Source organism: Corapipo altera, unplaced genomic scaffold (genome assembly GCF_003945725.1).
Source record: "Corapipo altera isolate COAL_440 unplaced genomic scaffold, ASM394572v1 113, whole genome shotgun sequence".
Classification (NCBI taxonomy): Eukaryota; Metazoa; Chordata; class Aves; order Passeriformes; family Pipridae; genus Corapipo; species Corapipo altera.
This window is the reverse complement of record NW_020884895.1, coordinates 9,580,449-9,598,548: the sequence shown is the minus strand read 5'-3', so window position 1 is coordinate 9,598,548 and position 18,100 is coordinate 9,580,449. Positions and strand designations below refer to the sequence as shown.

The window sequence follows — 18,100 nt, the reverse complement described above, 5'->3', positions numbered from 1 at the left end:
TATGATTCTGTTATGCAGTGCAGTGTGATGGTCCACTTGTAGAGTGTTTCACACCAGTTCTTACATTTACTGTCCATTTTAGTATTTGGTCTAGTTGATTTAAAATGCAGCTTAAGTTGATTTAAAATGCTGTTTAAGTTAATTAACTATTTCAGCATTAAGATTATCTCTACGAGCCAAAATGTTACATTTGGGTGTTAATCACAGTGTAGCTACAGCTTTTTAATTTGATTTTTTGTTATTGGAGGCTCAGGACAAGTGGAGTGCCCAGCAGTGCAGAGCATTACCAAATTCTTCATTTAATCCAACCTGTAATTCCCTACAATTCATGCTGAAAGCTAAGTACATAACAAACCACGAGACTGGACTGGGCTTGTAATTGAAAACCAATCCCAAGACAAACATTGTTATTTACAGTTTAAAATAAAAGCTTGTGTTCAATACCATCATTCTGCTATTTTCCTGCACTATAATTTCTCCTGGAAGATTTGTTGTGCTCTATGATTTCACGTTTCATTCCCCTGGTTAGATTTTCCTCTGAGTTCTGATTAACCACACTGAGTTTGTTCTGATTTTGTTGGAGTAAATGGGAAGTTATCTCTGAATCCTGTGGTAAGAGGGATAAGCTTGAGACCTGAATTTCTTTCCCAGAGTTTTAAAACTGTCATATTCATGATGATGGGTGATAATGTTTTAATATTACATCAATCAGCAACAAATCACCCTCCAAAGCTGACTTTGGTGGTGCTGTGCTGCCAGCAAGGCTCCACCAGAGCTGCTGGTCTTCCACTCCCAATTAAAAACAAGACCTGGATCCAGTCTCTGGGTCTCAAAGTGTTTGTTTGAGCTGGAGGAGATGTTTGGGAATCGATGGTTTCTTTCATGGCCTCGGGGCAGATCCTGCTCCTTCCCTCTGAACTCCTGCAAGGATCTCTGTGGAATTTCTTTCTGTTGAGATGCTTTGATTGCCTCCTGTGATTCTACACAGTTTGAAACCCGGCTTACTGTAATCTTGGCTTAACAGCCTCTTCAGGCTGGTCAGGTTTCCAGCTAAGCAGCTCTTAGAAACCTCAGTTAATGCTTTTTATTTCCAAGTCGAGCAAAAGATTTTGCCGTCCTTGATTGGGAGATAAATGGCTCAGATATCACTTTTTTTGAGAGATTTCCCAGGTTTTCCACTCCAATCTTATCACCACATTCCCCACATTTCAAAGGTGCTGCCTTAGCTCATGTTATTTTATTTGCCTCTGTGTTATCTGCTTGACACAATCTCTCCCTTTCTTTCTGCTTTTGTTTAATTGTGATTTCACATCTCTTATGCCTCTGGGTTGCCTGCTGGGATGTTTTTATCTAATCGCAGAAGGATCTGATGGTTTTCAGGAGCACTGCTGCTCTTAAGAAATAGCTCAAAACATAACTTGCTTCTTTGTCTGAGTGCATATTTACCACTCCTGGGCCCATTATTTTACTGAATAATAATCCCATCTCACAAAGACTTTAGAGCATGTTAATACAAAGTGCCTGTAGTTTGTGGGTGCCTGTTTAATTGTTTGCAGCTTGTTGAGATATAAAATGCCTAAATACATTTTCCTTCTGTGTTTACTCTCTGAAGGCTTACTGGGGTGAAACTATGCCTTTATTTCTTAGCTTAAAAATGAAACTTTATTTTAGACTGGAAAACTTCAAAAGAAGAGAGACTTTTCCCACTGTGTGATATCGGAGGTTTACACATTTCCAGCCTCCTGGAAGCTCACTTTCTGCCTCAGACTTGCAATCAGCCTTCAAGAATACTTCTTTTTCTGTTAGTTTATCCCCCAGCTTGCAGCTCAGAGGTGGATGGAGTTGTGTAGATACCTAAGGAACTGGCTCAGAGCTCTGTCAGTATTCTGAGACTTCACAAGTCCAATTTGTGCTGCTGGGCTCCTTTTCCCCTCCCTTTTCCACAACCCTGTGACTGAGGCAAAGCACAGGAACACCCTGAGAGGCTCTTTCAGGAGCTCTGGCTTGGCATCTCTGAGAAAGCTGGTCGAGATAAAAACTGCCTTCTCAGGATGCAGAATCCTGCAAGCCCAAAATATGAACTCTGTTTTTTATGAACAGTAAAACTCTTAATACTCTGCAATTATACAGAAACAGCTTTGCAAGTAACAGCTCAGTTAGAACAGAGAGATTTTGCCAGACCTGTTCTTGCAGCAGCTCCTTCTTCAGAAATACCTCCCAACATCCTTCTACACCATGGCTGTGGCCACGGAAGCTCAGCCTGACCATGGCACCTGAAGACTCATTTTCTTCCCCTTCTAACTATCAAGAACATTTCCAAAATACTGACCTTCATGCTGTGAGCTAAATTCACCTTAGGAGGGAGGTGTGTGTGGCTTTTTAGCTAAATAAGACATTGAAGTACATCATGTGAGCCCAGCAGAAAGCTCAGTTTCCTTCATTATGTGGGAGAGGGAATGCTGGGAATATGACAAGGATGGAAGGGAGTGACAAATGACAATAACAGGTGATCCCACCCAAAGGCACCATCTGTGGGCAGTAGTTGCCCACCAAAGGACTTGCAGGCAGCAAAGAAAACCTCGTGGGTCACTCCCAGTCCTTGGTTCTTTCACTTTTTTATTGCGTCGGGATTTCTCCAGATTTATTGAAAAAAAGGTCTCTGGGTTCATTCAGGGCTTCGTTTAGAGAGGTTGAAATATCACTTCTCTTACCTGTTGTTCTTAAAAAAGAGTTAAAACCCAAAGACAATGGTCAGCTGATTTAAAAATATACACCAGGAACAAAGTAAAATAATCCTTCAACTATTTAGCAGCCAGCAATCTTTTGGCAGCAGCATCCCCACCAGGATGAATCATTGCAAACATAAAGAGGAACACATTGAAACCAGGAGAAGAGACCAGATTCAGAGAGTGACTCCATTTGGGCAGCTGCATTTTATTTTTATTTCCTTTTTCATTTTTTCCTGAGGTTTGCTGGCACCTTGCTAACCACAGATACACTGATTTAAATTCTCCATCACCGAGATGGGCTGGACACTGTAAAGAAGCCAGTCATTGTGTTTTGGCAGTTTATTTTACTTTATCACATTCCTCTGAACTGATAAAGGGTTAGACCTGGAATGGTGGATACTGGGAGGCTCCACTGAGCAGATCCTGGATCCTGAGCCTTAAAAATTACAGAACTTAGGAAGCTGTTAAAACAAAACTTGGCTGATGTGATTTTAGGAAGCTGAACTAGATCTGTCATAACTTCCCTCTAATTTTAGAACAAATACAATTCTGTGGGCTAATTAACCATCAATATCTAAATGTTGTTTTAGAGGGAAGGATGAAGCAGGTCCAGCAGCATCCACGGTGTACACCCCCTATATGCCAGCAACAAACTGACAGTATTAATGTCAACTCCCAAGAAATTCTGTGGAATAACATTTACAATTCTGGGTTTAAAAGGAGACTTTGCATGTCTTTACATTTTAGTCACACAGTGGGAGAATGGGTTGGAGGGAGCAGCACTTGCTGCTGTCTACCAGTATTTGGTGTGGCTCCTACAAGCCAATCTGTGCTTTAGTAAGGAGTATTTTTAGAATGGAATTTTGACTGTGCATAGTCTGTAATAAAGAGAAACGAATCCTGGTGAGGGATTCTCTGTGTCTGTGCCCATGTGAGCCTTCACATTCAGCATCATCCGAAGTTCAGGAAATAATCCTTCCTTTTGACAGGCAGAATTGGAACCACAGAGGGGCATTGACTGGGACAAACACAGCAGTTGTTCAAAAACTCTCTCTCAATTATCGTTGCAGTTTTGTTTGCAGGAATTGTGCCTGCCTGCAAAATAGGATTTGCAAAAACTCTGAGCCAGATTTTAATTCAATAGAAATCAGAGTGGAGGTAACCATGGTAGAATCACAGCTTTTTATTCCAGTAGAAAGTGTTGAAAGAGTTCCACAGCCAAGCCAAACCATTTGTTTGTTGTTTTGTAGTCAACGTTTTACAGCCTTCTTTTAGTACAAGCTGTTCATTTAAAAGAAGGGGGAAACTGGTCAGGGCTTGAGCTCCAGTGGTTTTCTGCTTCCCTTGAATAGGAAAGTAGCTTTATCTCCCCTTAGAGGCCTTCAGATAGTCTGACAAAAGTTACAAAATACTTTAGATTTGAGGTGAAGGACTAGAGAAATCTGTGCTGTTATATTGGGAATAAATGTTGACATTGCTCTTCCTGTATCATCCCAAAATAATAAGATGTTTCCTGAAAGGAGAGTCCACTGAGCTGCACTGAGTTTGAGTTTGAATGAGTTTGGGTCTTCTGAGTTTGAATGCTGTGGGGACCCACCAGAGATAAATTTACAATTTATTTATAAATTCATTTCTCAGTCCTGTTGACTCTGAGGAAAAAGCCTGAAGTTCAACTCCTAGAAAATGTTTACCCCTGGATCCCATTTGGGATTTGAGGAGCAGTCAGTGAAAGACAGTTCAGGTACCAGCACTGTTGAATGAAGTAGGAGCAGGTGGGATCACATTTCTTCATTTCTTTTTAGCTTTGGTCAAACAATCCATTAGGATTTGTGCCTCACAGGCTCCACAGGAGCGAGCTGGGGATGTCCTGGGCAGAGAGATGTTGGTAGGAACTTTCTGACCTGGCTCTTGAGGAAAAATGAGCATCTGGGGGCTCCTTTGCAGTGGCCAGAGATTTTACGTAAATGCCTGGGCTGAGATATTTGGGGATTAATGGGTGTGAGGAGCAGGGCCAGCCAAAGGCAAGGAACAGGGATTTCTGGAATAATACATCCCAAATGGAGCTTGGCCGGGCTGCTATTGCCTTTTTGGCTTCTGTGAGGGAGGAAATTTTAATCCCTTAAATCATGGTGGGGAGGTTGGAACGAGATGATATTTTAGGTCCCTTCCAAACCAAACCATTCTGTGATTCTACGAAATTCAGCAGCTCATTTTTAAGATGTTTCTCGAACTGTCATTTATTGCTGTTCACTTTCTTTTTTACACATTTTTTTTCTGGGACAAAACTGTAATTAAATGGCATTGGGGAGAGGGGTTCAGCCATGGTTTACTCAGTGCTGTTCTACAAAACAAAGCAAAGTTATTTTTTAAACTCCCATCTCTCATATTTCCTGTCCTGATACCCTTTTGGTGCTTGAAAATGTAAGATGTCCTACTTCTGGTGGTACCTCTGTTGACTTTTTCTTTAGCTTTGACTTATCCTTCAGCATTTCTTTGTGTGGTTTTCCTGATCAGCAATTTTCTAATATTGCAGAGAGAAAGTCCCCAAAATCTTGGCACTTGTGGAAGAGATTCTGCTTTAGAGCCCTGAGCTACAGGGCGGGGAAAAGCTTCCAAATAATCTGACATATCAATGCTTTCAGTTATTAAATCTGAATTCCCGGGATATGTCTCTAATCCTGATATAATCAGCTTGCACGTGTGATTATTATTATTTTGTAACAGTAATTAAGGACAGGCATAGCAGAAGTGCTTCAGATTCATGGAATTTGCTAAAGAAAATTTAATTTTGGTGCTCTTACCACACTACTAAAGCTCCATGATTTTAGGTGTCGATTTTCAGTTTGCATCTACCAGCTTGTTTCATGCTAAAAACCTCCTTTTTGGGGCTAATTACAGCTTTGTTTATGTGGTTTTTAACAAAAACACAACTGGAATGACTTTCACCTGCTTCTTCTGGTCTGTTGAAGGGCAGTGGGGTTGAAAATGGTAATGGCACATACAGGCAGCAACAGGGAGAGGTTGATGGACAGCACTAAGTGTGGCAGAGGAGACCATGGAATAAACAGGAATTATCAAAGTCCTCTCTGAATTCTTCTGAGTCTGCATTGCTCACTCATGTGCTAATCAGACTTAAAATTTGGGGCATCATTCCTTTGTAGCACCTTTGGTCTTCACTGACTGAACAGTATCAGACTGATAACTAGAAAAGTGATTTTTTGGGGGGGGTTAAAGGAAAATATATGTAGAATTTTGTTTGTTATTCTTCTTTGCTGATCAACAAAACACCAAAGTTTCAGGAAATTGTATCTACAACTATAATAAGCTTCAAAAAGGGATAATAAAAAGTATCAGGTGTTGACAGTGTGTTGTGAAAGCAGCTGGCTGGTCCTAAATCTAATTCCTGGGGTTTTATGGTGTGGTAGTAAAGAGGAGAGCAGACAGCACTTACCCACCGAGCTGGAATTAAATCCAGATTTGTTTCAGCAGGGCATTAATAGGGTTCCTGCAAGAGAGAATCTCTGCCTTTGGGTCTGTTACTGGGTGGCAAATCATCTGGACAGGGAGTTTTTTGAGCTGTGACAATATGTTACAACTCAGATTTTCCCAAATTAAATTCATTATACCCATTAACTGGTTTTCATGTGAGATGTACCATCAATTATCTTTTTTATATTTTTTTTGAGAAGCCTTTTACTGTAACTAAAGGGGCTTTCTTTGCCTTTATTCCTCGTGTCTGTGTGGTTCACGTGCCTCTGCTATAATTACTCATCACTAAATGAAAAAGTCCAGCTAGCTTTGCTGAGTTTCCCCTCTGGAAAATACATTTTGAAAGGTCAGTTCCTCACTTCTCTGTAAAGACACTAAAGACAGAATTTTGACCAAAAAATATCTATTTCACAAAAAAAAAAAAAAAAAAAAAAAGGAGGGGAGCTAGCAGCAATGTGTCACATTATGAGCTTGCTGCTTCCTTAAAAAGGTGTTTTAAATTCCTTAGTTATGGCTTTCCATAGAGTAAAACCCATTTGCAGGTGTTCAGAATGTTTTCTGAAAGTGCAAAGGATTTAAGGAGAACAATCAAAGCAGAAATATTCTGTACTGACCCTGCCCAGCCCCAGAGGACCCCAAAGCACAGGTTTCTGGGTTCCCTGACTGACCACGTTGTACTGGGTATTTTCTGACCTTCTACATAATTTTCTGTTGTTAAATTGCTTAATTTCAATATATTTTCTATATATTTGGGCACTTTCTTTATAGGAACTTTATAGTTCAGCAAGTGGATTCTTTAGCAGAGTGGTCATGTGGCATGAGGAGCAAATAGGAAAGGTTTGATCATAGAAGTCAGTGAAATTCTTTGTGCATTTCTGAGCTATTTACTCATATTTGGGGTAAATTGAAGCCAACTTTGCCCCTCAGCAGCTGGCCATGTCCATTTTAACTTTAGCCTTCTTTAAGGTAGAATTATTTGAATTGCTACACCAATATACTCCCAAATCCAGTTCATGACATGAACATCTCTAATCATTGCTGTATTTTTGTCCTCGCTCTTCCCAGTTTTTAAACTTCTGAAAATAGCTCAGGAAAAATTCTCAGGAGCCAGGAGGGAACATTAAAATGGTGTATTTACTGTAAAATATATAGGTCCTACAATAACAGGAGGTGAGAGGGGTGTAACACTGATAAATAATAACAGAGGGATCAATTGGTCATTTTTAGCTGGGATCCCATTTTAGTCAATCATCTTAATTTGGTACCTGGGATCCAAAGAAAACTGAGGATGGAAGAAAAGAAGTGGAAGCTTAATCAGAGTATTATTTTAGGAAACAGGATTAGCAGGGATGCAGAGATGTGTATCCTCACAGGGATAACTGGAAAGCACTTATTTCATCCCATCAGGGAGACTGATCATGGAAAAATCATTTAAAAATTTAAAATACAGATCAAATGTACATTAATCTATTACTTTATGCAGATGGTCAAAAAAAATCTTAGTTTTCTTTCTTAATTTTCTGGTCAGTGCCTAATTTGGGTTATCTGAATATACTTTAAATGAACAGAATACTGAAATCCATTTTTTCTGATCACTGTTTCAGATTTTTGCTATGGAAGGAGACCATTTCTTGATCCTGAACCAGAAAGTTCCTTGGAAAAGGTAAGTGGATTTATAATCGAAGACAACAGTTAAATTCAGATGTTATGAAAATATTAATGACATTTTAATGTCTTAATATCTAGTAAGAAAGTAGTTACAGAAGATAAAATAGTGTGTTACTTTTCTTTCCTCTACTGCAGACATACCACAAGTGTGTAAATAAGGTTATTTTAACAGGGTTTTTTTCAGAAAGGGGTTTTTTAAGAATTTCTACCTGATTAATAAGGTTGTGATCTCTTACCATTTTAAAATCTACATGTATTTCTGACAGAACTCTGCCATCCTTAGGAATTAGACATTTATAAATGCCCATATTTGGGATGATTTAGCAGAAATGCTTGCCTGGTGTGCTTTCTTATGCCCTGAACATCTGGCCTGATGTTCAAGCCCATTGGTTCTTTAATTCCAGTGTGTGTTTGTGACACTTAGAAAGGAGGAAACTTCATCTAGATTTTAGTGCCAATCATTTCAACTCCCCCCTGGCCTTGAATGGGGGATGATTAGTGATAGAAGAAAAAAATAATCTTGTGTTAATAAAAGTTGGGGTGGTTTTTAGGGACTGTCGTGTCACTAGAATGTGAGATGTGACATCACTGTCACCCTTGATTGTCCCCATCATTTGTGAAGCCACCATGGACACATCACTGCTGTTTGTGATGGTTTTGAGCTGAGACCTCCCAGAGCATTCCCAGTATTTGGTTTCTCTGGATAAGGTGGAGTCCTGTGGGAATTTCTTGCCCCCAGCATGCGCCGTGTCTGTGCAGAAGCAGCAAAGTGAAGTTTCTGTTTGGAAATTTGATAAATGGGTGAGCAGATGGCAGTTTGTACGTGTGATGAACTGATTTGAAGTGATTAAGACAAGTGTAAAATTGGATTTTGAGCATCTTAAAAAGTGCATGGCTCACTTACTTTAGATTTCATGCAAAATAACAGTAAGTTCTGTGACAATTTGGAAATTTGGCTGGAGGAAAGCTGTTAATAATCCTGGTGCTGTCTCACTTCTTGAAGAGTGGAAGTGGTGGCAAAAGCAAGGACTTACCAAAGCGTATTAGAACTTTTACCCAGCTGGAAACAGGAGTTTAAAAGGAACTTTCCTACTATTTATTGTTTAAAATTTTACTTCTAGTGTTATGTGAAAAACTAAATCATTTAAAGTGTTAGTTCTGGTGTTATGTGAAAAAATAGTGCAGAGAACGAGGATTCAGTCTGCTCGATAATTTATAGTTTTAAAGGTTAATTATTGTATATAAATATGACAATTTCATACCTGTGTGATTACAGGGGAAGTAATGGGTGGATTTGCAGTATTTAATCCAGTTTATTTGTTGGTTTTAGCATTACTTTTCTAACTCTCTGGACTTCTGAGTTCATTTAGAGTAGCCTGTTAAGAGCTTCAGCTGTTCACACCCATCACAACTTGCCTAAAGGATTGCTGTTTAATTAGGATTGAATTAAATGACATAAACCAGCTTCAACTCCTAAATATCACCATTTTTAATCCTTCAAGCCACTCTCATCAGGCTTAGAAAGGACTAGATGCACCTGCAGCTCATTCACCTGTACTGGCACTTAAAATTCTGCCTCACGAGTGGCAGCGATTGCATATTCACCTCAGATCTGCTCCTGTATATTCATGATGGCTCCTCTCTGAACAAACAGTTCCAGCAGGATATTATCAAGGGGAATGCTGAAATAATATTGCACAGTCAACACAGATCTTAACTTGACCTTTTTTTTTCCCCAGCCCAGAAATATAAATGTAGCCGGTCTGCGGCTCGGAAAGTAAATTAGGCAAAGCAGGGAAACCTGCTGTTGGTACAAGTTTTCTGCTAATAATTTTCTAGTCTAAACAATCTCCTGTGATCCAGAACTCCCACTCCCATCTGGAGACCAGCCTGTGTGCCACACAGCTTCCCAGTTTAGGAACGGGACAGCCCGTGCCTGAGGCTCTGAGAGTCTCAGCGGAGCTGCTTGAGGGGACGTGGGCTCGGAGCTGAAAGGCTGCTGATGGAATCTAACCCCCCAAACTCTCTCAGAATTCCCAGGATTCAGTCACTAGGGACTGGATCTTCATTTTAATCGTGCAGTTAGACCCCACCATTCTAGTCTTTATAATACAAAGTGTAGAAATTCAGGTTTTTTTCAGGTTTTGGTGGTAATCACGTTACAGTTATCTGAATTAAAACATGGAAATGCTGATTGGAAGGGACCTCTGAGTCAGCCTCTGCTGCCTGAACACTCCTTAAACCAACACAAGGTCAGGTCAGACCTCGTCTGGTTGAATCTTGAAAACCTCCAAGGATGAGGATGAGTTGCCAGGCAGCATTTCTACACTAACAAGCCAAAAAAAACTCCACAAAAACCCCCAAACAAACTAAAAAGTGCTGCACAAATGTCTCAGTTAAATCACATTTTCACTTTCTATTTAAATAGATATCTATGGCCTTTGAAGGAATGTAGTGAAAGGGAAACTGGCAGGTTTTACATAAATAAATGCATTAAATCTTGTCTCTAAAATTCTGAAGAAACAAACAGATGATGAAATTGGTGTAGCCTGAAGTGCCAGGAAATGAAATAATGGTAAAATACACATATTTGAGAAAAAGATTTAATTTCATTGTGCTACCATCCCAGCCAAGGCAAAATAGAATTAAACTAATGATCATTTGGAACATGTTATTCTACATTTTGCTTATACAAATGGTGTTGACTGTGTGTTACACAACATTTACCTTATTCACAAATGGGAATTTTTAATAGAATGTTTTTATTTGGAGAAGATATTTGCATATGCACTCATAATTTTTTTTTTTTCTTCTGGAAGATAAATTATTCTCTTTAATACACAGGAGAAATAAGCTGCCTTCCCACCAGCTTCCATAGAAATGTAGTTCAAAACTCCTTGTGATGTAGAGGGAGATTTGCAGCTCCACAAAAAATAAGAGGCTATGATTTTTTTTTTCCTTTATTTAAAGCAGTTCTCTTTTTTTTTCCATTGCTTTTCTTACCTGTAACTTTATTTATTGAAAGTGCACTAATTTGGTTTCAAGGAAAAAGTGTGGTAAACAGATGGAAAAAAAAATATTGGTATCTTTTGCCACCACTAAGCATCTGCGAGCCAGAAGATATTTATACTTGTAAATAAGATAACATTTAAAAAATTCTCTTTTGAAAGCCAGGAAATGATTCTTAAATATGGAAAAAAAAATACCTTTGTAATGAGATGTATCTGTGCACGATGCATGGGATATTAGACACTAATTTATACAGCCCAAAGTGTGTTCACCTATTTTCAGTTTATGAGCACAGATATACTGGGAACAAAGCTCTACCTTCTGAGAAGATAAGTGCTTTTTAGAGATCTCTGGGGTCTCTAGGGTTTTAATTAGGGATTTTTATAGCTTTTGTATACGAGCTTCTAAGACCTTTGTACTTCAAAATAAAATTCAGATTTTTTTGTGTCCTCCCTTGATCAATTTTAAGGCCAACAATAAAGGTGGAAGAAACCCGTTTCTAAATACTAATGAGTACCTTTCTAAAAGGAGAAGGAACCTTCAGCAGTGTGTACGAGTAGTACCTTTAAAGGGATATTTTATAAATATATAAATAGTTCTAGAGCATTTGTAATTAAAGGAATCATTTAATTCTGCATCCAGATTTAGGCATTGACTGGTGAACACTGTGTTTTGGGACAAGTTGTTCCATGTAGGTCTTAGGATGAGAGTGATGTGCATTTATATCTATATATCCTGCTAAAATCTGGCCTGGTTTTTGTGCTGTTGATTGAATTGTTTTGGTTTCTTCTTGCTGAGGTGGTGATGGGTTTAAAAAAGCCAAACCTGCATAAGGACCTTGGCATTTAAGCCCTTTAAGAATAAATGAAGACACAACTTGCTCCCTGAATGGTTCCAGCAGCCTCCTGAGCCTCATCCCTCGTGGAGCAGCCCAGGCCCAGAGTGGAACATGGAGATGTAAATGTGTCAATATATGAACAGTGGTTTATGGGAAGGGTTCCTGCTCTCCTGCCCTTCCCACCCAGGGCACACTGGGATGTGCCTCTGGCTTGGGAACGCTCATCTGTGCTGGCAGCCCAGAGAGACAAGTGTGCCCTGGGCTCACGGCAAGGGTGGAGGTGAGGGGGGAATTCTGCCCCTCTGCCCCCTCAGGTGAGACTCCACCTGCAGAGCTGCCTCCAGCCCTGGGCTCCAGCACTGGAAGGACATGGGGCTGTTGGAGAGAGTCCAGAGGAGGCCCCGGAGATGCTCCAAGGGCTGGAGCCCCTCTGCTCTGGAACCAGGCTGGGAGAGCTGGGAATGTTCACCTGGAGAAGAGAAGGTGATACCTGAGAGCCCCTTGCAGGGCCTAAAGGGGCTCCAGGAGAGATGGAGAAGGACTTGGGACAAGGGATGGAGGGACAGGACACAGGGAATGGCTTCCCACTGCCAGAGGGCAGGGATGGATGGGATATTGGGAAGAAATCCTTCCCTGTGAGGGTGGGGAGGCCCTGGCACAGGTTGCCCAGAGAAGCTGTGGCTGCCCCTGGGTCCCTGGAAGTGTCCAAAGCCAGGTTGGACGGGGCTTGGAGCAACCTGGGCTAGTGGAAGATGTCCCTGCAGGGGGTGGAATGAGATGAGCTTTAAGGTCCCTTCCAGCCCAAACCATTCTATGATTCCATGGTCTCTCCATGAGAGCCTTCACCCACCTGAGCTCCTGGCAGCACGTGTCCCATGACACCTGCAGGCTCTGCCTCCAGTGCTCCCCTCTGGGGACCAAGAGCCCCTCAGTGTCACACAGGCTGTGGAGGAGCCCCCTGTGCCACCCAGTGCCCCCCTCTCCTGGACCCGCTGGGTGCTGGGGCAAAGGGGACCCGAATTGTCCCAGGTGGGGTGACTTTAACTCTCCTGAGTTTCAGTGGGTGCCCATTTAGATCCAGTCAGAGCTGAGGGCGATACACTGGGTTAAGCAGCTTGATAAGGGTTGAAATTCAGTGTCTCAGGGTATCATTATGTGCCACTGGAAGCTCTTTCTGGAGATGGAAGTGGAATGACGAGAGCTGGATTAGGTCATGTGCTAAATGACAGGTGAGTTTAATGGGTTCTGACTGACACAAGCAGAGCTGACACATCAGGGCTGCCTTTCTCAGCTCTGCACTTGATCTGATTATAGGCAAGAGATTATAAATTCTTTCTTTGCAGAGGAGAAGTGGCTCCAGGAGGTTGAAACCGTTAAAAGTGGTCTCCATCAAAGGCTTTAAGTGTTCAGGGCAACGCAACCACCCTTGTGTTTCCAGAGTAATTACAAAGCTAAAAACATATCAACAACCCTGCCCTTCACGCTGAGAATTCTTCTTATAACAAAGGCAAGTAGTCAAAAGGAATAAAGAAAAAGGAAAGGGGAAAAATTGGCTGTATTCCCAGATAACTGGAACTTCCAGAAACTGCCCAGCACTGAGAGAGACTCCAACAGCCAGAGCAGGGTGTGAGGAGAAACAAGGCCTGAAGGACAGAAGAGAGAATAAAGCAAACAGGCACCTCATAAAGAAGAATCCATTCCCTATGGATGGTGCTGAGGGCCTGGTTTGGGCTGAAAATTTCAGGGAATCACAATTAAAATGTAAATCACAACGGGATTTGTTTAACAGGACGAGGAAGGTTATTTGGAAGGTTGGGTGGAACTGTTCTGTTTTCACTGGTCTCTGAGACTGTTGGGGCACCTTTGGGTGCCACTGAAAGGTACCATTTTATTGAAGAGGGCTGTTGGAAGCAAAAGTGGAGGTTGGGATGGAGGTACCTGCTCAGCCTGGATGAAACCACCCCTTGGAACTGGGTGGTCAGTGTGGTAGTAGAACCACTTGCACATGAGCTCAGAAAGGGAGGAAAACTGTAGGCAGGAGAGCTGGTAAAGGATATTCTAACCTGGAAGGGACTGCAAAGGAAATATATATTTCCAAAAAAAAAAAAAAAAAAAAGAAAAATCCCAAGTTTAAAAAATAAAATAAAATAATTACAAGAGAGACATGGATACTTTAGTTTGATTATTCTGCTCTCTGATTTGTGGAGAAAAGGGATGCTCAGGCAGGTCAGCAGGACGTGGTGCCCTCCTGGCACCTCCTGTGACGTGGTGCCAAGCGTGCTCTGCTCCCAGCCCCACACACGGGCAGCTCTGCCGTCAGCAGCTTCTTTAGAGATTAGAAAGATGTAAAAGTTCACTTTGCTACAAATTATTTATGGTGCTCATTTTTCAGGGCTGTTCTGAAGTGCTGCCTTCAGCTGGGGCTCAGATGATAACTCTGTCAAAAGCTTTCTTAGTCAGCAAAATATTAATAAATACTTGACGGCGGATCACGTAACACATATATTATAAATATCATTTATCCCTGGAAAAGAGCACAAGTCACAGTCATTGTTGACAATTTTATTCAGAAAGGCTGTTGTGTTTTTTTTTTTCTTTTCACACTTCTGTGCATCATCTGCCAAAAGAAACCCCCCCAGACTGGGGAAGTTTGACTCATTGTGTGACGCAACAGAAAACAGATGGCAAACCCTTCACAGATTTTAGGGTTAGGCCATGTTGGGTGGAACCCCCACAGCAAAATTTGTGGCTTTTAAAAAATCAGTGACCTCATTTGGGAAACTGGGTGTTTTTCTCGCTCATTTCATACCTTACTTGAGGTGGTTTGGGGTGTTTTGAGGTGGATTTGAGGTGTCTGGAAGTGGTTTGGGGGGAACCTGGGGGGGTTTGAGGTGGGTTTAGAGGGGTTTGAGGTGGTTTGGGGGGATTTGAATTGGTTTGGGGGGGTTTTGAGGTGGGTTTGGAGGGGTTTGAGGTGGTTTGGGGGTATTTCAATTGGTTTTGGGGGGATTTGGGGGGTTTTGAGGTGGTTTGGGGGAGGCTGGAGGTGAAATTTTGGGGATTTGGGGGGGCTTGGAGGGATTTGGGAAGTGGTCCGAGGAGTTTGAGGTGGGTTTGGGAGGGTTTTGAGGTGGTTTGAGGAGGTTTTGAGGGGTCTGGGGATGATCTGGGGGGATTAAAATTACGTATGAGAAATAGGGGGTCATGGTGTTCTTCTCTTTAGTTTCTGTGTTTTGAATAAAAAGATTTCTTCAAGAATTTTAGTTTCAAAAAAATGATTCAAGATCCAACATTCCTACCATTCTTATGACAATTATTGTAGAATATTATTGCAGTTTTTGCAGTTTATGGTATATATTTGTGTCTTCCCTGTTAAAGCCTTGTATTTGTATACAAGTATATATGAATATATACAAATATGTCTTAAAGGTTGGACTTAATGATTTTATAATTCTGTGGTTCTAAATAAAATCTCTGACATATTGTGGAAAAAGGTTGAGATTACAGGATAAACTTATTATGGTAAAGAGGAGAAAAAACGGGGAAATAAGATACAAAAATTATGTAGTAACTTTGATTAGACTCAAAGGAGCTCCCTTCTTCCAAAAAGACTTTTACACAGAAAGATTTATAGCTGATTTATAGCTGAATTATCTGAATTCAGTTGTGAAATCAAGAGAAATGTGATACTTTCAGACACAAACCCAGGCCAGGAGTCTTTCTGAAAACAGAATATTGTAGTTTTATATTTTATATAAATATTATTCTCCCAGGTAGAAGCTGGATTTATTTCCACAGAAGTCTTTGCAGGGATGAAGCTGTTGGAAAGAAAAAAGTGAATGTGTTCACATGGGAATATCAGGACTTTTCTGAAAATATGGTTTTTTCTAGGTTGGGATTCATATGTGGGAAGATCTTTGTATGTGGTGCTGTTTGCTGGGGCAGGGGAACACCGAATTCCAAGATGCTGTGTCATGATCTGCCTGCTCTTCCTTGCTTTTGTGAGCTGGGAAGTTTGGGAAGCGTCGGCAATAATAACTCTTTGCTTTTCCTTTCTGTTTCCAACCTCAACTCTTTTTTAACCTGGCAGAAGTTGTGAGTGAGATGTACTGTGGGTGACCCAGGAGCCCTGCAGACGCTGTGTGTGATGTGCAGCTCCATCCCTGGTGCATCCCTGGTCGTTCCTGCCCTCACCTCTGTCCTCCTGCCCTGCCCTCCTCCGTCCTACCTGTCCCCTCCTGGCTCACACAGAGGTCACTGCATATGCTCCAAAGGGGCTGAAAATTCTTTAGCTGAGGACCTTCTGAAATCATGTTATTTTAATGACTCCATTTGGCTTTGGGCACATTTCTATCAGCTGGTGAGCACGTCCTGCAGCTCTTTTTGTTGACTGACAGGTGATATTGCAGCAGTCACTCAAGCGGCTGTTTTAAGATGCCTTGGATGATTTGTCTGTGCTGGGATGATTCATAGCTCCATTTTTGTTTCATAATAAAGAGAAAGTGAGAAGGATTCTGTTTTCTCCTGCGGTTCTCACTGCACTGGATTGCCCACCTGTATCTGTGATCTCTTCTATCCCATCTCAAAGTTCAGAAGAAAATAAGTGCAAAGTAGCACAAGGACTTTATAAAATAAATCTCTCTCATTCGTTTCTGGCTATTGACTTTCTCCTGCCTGCAAGTTGGCTTCAACACCTGGCTCTGTCTGGAGTGAATTTTTGGGATCTTAAAAGCAAATGTGGTGTAGAGCTGCCAAAATCTTGCTTTATCCAAACTTCTCAGTATTTGAACAGTTTTTTTTCTGTGCTGTGTCTCTGTTTTGTATTTGGTGCCACAGGATGGACCCTCCTTTGAGAAAACAGGATAACTCTGAGAGAATCTGAATGATTTAGGTTGGCAATAACCTTTAAGATCATCCAGTCCAACCTTTACCACTACCAAGGCCACCACATTCAGGTACATTGACTTTCTTCAGCTGGGAATGGGGAGACCCCACAAGAAGTGACACCAACAACATCCAAGAGATAACTGTGCTAATGGAATTTCTGGTCCAGAACAACCCATTAACTCTTAAAAAGTATCACTCTGTGTCAAGAAACAGCAAAGATAGTAAGAATGGTGATGGATGTGAGACATTACATACAATTTCACACTTCTTTGGGATCTGATTTATGGATGTTACTAATTTTACAGGACAGTTACATGTTTTGCAGAAATCCTAAGATCTAATTATCAAAGGTGCTGCTCCTGTTCAACTCTAACTGAAGTCATAACCTTCCTGAAAATAGTCCTATAAATGATTTGCCAGGTTCTACCCAGATTTATCAGAAGAACTTTTATGGCAAAAAAAAAGAAGAAGGGATTGGTGGTGTGTGTGCTTAGGATGGTGCCAAAGGCCAAGAGTGTGGAGCAGCATGTGATTAACATCATTAGAGCATTTAATGCAGCATCAAAAGGAGTATTAGAGGGCAAATATAAAATTAATCATTCACTCCGAGCTGGAGATAACCCTGTAAAGAGATAGAGGAAAATAAAGGTAGGAGAGCTGAGGTGAATGTGTGTGGACACCTTGTTAAAAATCTGTGTATGTTGGGGAGTCTGTGACACTAAATAGATCATAAAACATGAAATAGTATTATTATCATTTAATCCAGCAGCCACGTTTTAATTTTATGCTTAAAATTAACTTATACCATTCAGAAAATATTGTCTGGCTTAGAATATTTTCAACTTTAAATAATCACTGAAGCATCATGATTAATTCTAGTCACTGTGTTTAAAATATCACTAGTTTTAAAGTATATTTTTCTATACTAGTATCCGAAAACTTATCTCTTTCAGCTGGCCTGAATAACACATTTTCAATCTTGTTCACCATGTAGTTTCTGGGAGGCTTTTAAGTTTTGTTTTGATTTGCACTGCAAGGAACTCTGAGACTCAAATATGAAATTTCTGAAGAATCAATCTAAGAACTGATCTTATTTGATGTTTTCTCTAGTCCTCTGGAGAAAAAATGAGAGGATGCTGATGGAAGTGGTTGAAAAAATGGGAGCTATTGTGAAAAGAGGAGGGCAGCAATATCACAGAGAAGTTCTTGAATGACATTTGACAAAAACCAGCACGCGGTGTTTAGCACCCGAGAGGATGAAGTGCAGAGTTCCACAGTGAAGGATGAACAATTTAAAAAGGAACAAATTGAAAGGCTTTATCAGGTGGCCGTGATTGATCAATATGTTGGTGCATCACTCAGACTGGGACAGGCATAGGAGATGAACTCTAGGGATCGTAGGGAAGGGGAGATGGGAATAGAGAGCAAAAGAATATTATCAAATATTGTAAGTGATCAATTTACTGTGGTTTCATAAATT

General features: G+C 40.8%; 1 long non-coding RNA gene across 1 annotated transcript in view; it reads left to right on the top strand.

Moving 5' to 3' along the window:
• The window catches only part of LOC113949230, a 124,270-nt gene extending 107,564 nt beyond the window's left edge, over positions 1–16,706 (top strand). Inside the window, exons 3-4 of the long non-coding RNA XR_003528390.1 lie at positions 7,823–7,881; positions 16,570–16,706. This is a non-coding gene — a long non-coding RNA (uncharacterized LOC113949230). The remainder of the gene's footprint in view (positions 1–7,822; positions 7,882–16,569) is intronic.
• The last annotated feature ends 1,394 nt before the right edge of the window (positions 16,707–18,100 follow it).